The sequence below is a fragment of the Ursus arctos genome, unplaced genomic scaffold (genome assembly GCF_023065955.2).
Source record: "Ursus arctos isolate Adak ecotype North America unplaced genomic scaffold, UrsArc2.0 scaffold_5, whole genome shotgun sequence".
NCBI lineage: Eukaryota > Metazoa > Chordata > Mammalia > Carnivora > Ursidae > Ursus > Ursus arctos.
Window position 1 is genome coordinate 57,417,527 of NW_026623067.1, and position 1,875 is coordinate 57,419,401.

Consider the following 1,875-nt stretch of genomic DNA (forward strand, 5'->3'; position numbering starts at 1 on the left):
TGAATCCAGATACTTGGCCTTCAATGGACTAGTCTCACAACTCAACAAGAGAGTATTGTAATTATTCTTATGTCATAGATGAGGACCCTCAGGCTAAGTTAACATAAGTAATGTGCCCCGAGTGAGACATTCTCAGGGTGTGGCCTCAGGTAACTGTGGATGAAGTCACCAAGCCTACAGAGGGCTCTCATCAAGGTGGAAAGGACCCAGCGCTCATCAGGGAGGAGCAAAGCAGCCTCAGCACAAGCAGGGCAGCCGGGCAGCTTCCTGCTCTCTTAATCCCCTCAGCCAGCCTCACTGCCTCCCACACCGGCCCTTGGCCTCCCTGGCCACCGGCCCAGCCCCACAGGGCACAATGAGCTAGATGGATTATCTATTTTTCTTCCTGTTTTACAGATGAGGACATTGGATTCCCACAAAAGTCAGGCTTCTTACCCAGGGTCACATAGCTCAAAAAGAGCAAAGTGGAGATTAGAACCAGGGGTACCAACTCCCAGTCTGGTGGGAAATGGGACCCCAAGTTTCCATCAGCACCAGCCTCTCAAGAAATCAGTGCAATTGCCTGGAAGCAGGACTAAGATGAATGTTGCTCTGTTCAAGATACGTCTTTCCACCACCCCCCGCCAACACGTTCCACTCCTGGAACATTTGTGGACCAGTGGGTGCAGAGTAGGGTTTCAGGCTGTAGATTTCAGTAGCACTTGTGAGAGAGGAGGCATTAAGAACAATTTGGGGCTGGGGAGCATTAAGGACATCGCCAACCCTCATTTGCTCCTCTAGGAGCAAACACCTCAGCCTTGACCTCATGGATGGAAGATGCAAATAGTAATCGGGTGACCAACCATCCTGGTTTGCCCAGGCCCATCCTGGTTTAGGACTGAAAATCCTTCATCCGAAAGAAATTGCTCAGATCCTGGCAAACAAGGGCCGTTGTCCACCCATCATACCTCTGTTGTTTCTCGTGGGCCATATATTTAAAGACTTTGAATGGAAACTGGGAGAAGGGCGAAATGGAGAGAAACCAAAGATAGCTGGTCTATCCCATTGGATACAACCCAGCAAAGAGTGGTTTGTTGAGTGCCACACTGATGACAGACACTGCACCATGTCCTGCCTGGACGTGGGACAATCACTGTTTCCTGGGCACTCACCCCGAGCCAAGCGGAAAGGCTTCTTGTGGATGAACATATTAATCCTCACCGTGCCCCTAGAAGGCAGACCCTATTATTGTTTTTCCACTTACAGAGAGGGATCTGAAGCACAGGGAGATGAAGATATGTGCCCCAAGTTAAACAGCAGAAAGGCATCAGAGGCACGGTTTGAGCCTGGCAGAGGGACTCTGGGCTATGTGCGCTGCCTCCCAGAGGGGAGATGGAGGCTCCCTCGTCACTCAAGAAGCCATAGCCTGGTGCTCGCTTTGGCAGCACGTATCCTAAAATTGGAATGATACAGAGAAAATGAGCACGGCTCCTGAGCAAAGATGACGTGCAAATTCGTGAAGCTTTCCGTATGTTGTGCACTTCCCCAGCGAACTGCACCCTTTGTGGATGAAGTCAGAGGAAATGATGTGAGTCAAAGCACAACGTGTGGCAGTGAATCATGCAATTGTGACATTTCACGAAAAATATTCCTGTAAAGCAGTCTATGACATGTGTGCAAAGCTGAGTTACACCTGAAATTTTATATGCAAACATGTCATTTCTACATATCTCAGAAACGAGAAAACGTCAACTTAAAAAAATTGAAGAAGAAGCAGCCAGTAGCTTGGGAGGCAGGACAAGGCAAAGGCTCAGATCCCCGAAGCAGTAATAACGATGCTACGTTGTTTGACATTCATTGAGCAGTGGTCATGGGCCGGGTCTTTGCTCAGCCTCT

At 49.2% G+C, this 1,875-nt stretch overlaps 1 non-coding gene across 1 annotated transcript; it reads left to right on the forward strand.

The window, feature by feature from the left end:
• Positions 1–1,408: 1,408 nt before the first annotated feature.
• LOC113255403 (U6 spliceosomal RNA) lies at positions 1,409–1,515 on the forward strand. Its single transcript, XR_003316280.1, has one exon. It is a non-coding gene; the product is annotated as a U6 spliceosomal RNA (small nuclear RNA).
• The last annotated feature ends 360 nt before the right edge of the window (positions 1,516–1,875 follow it).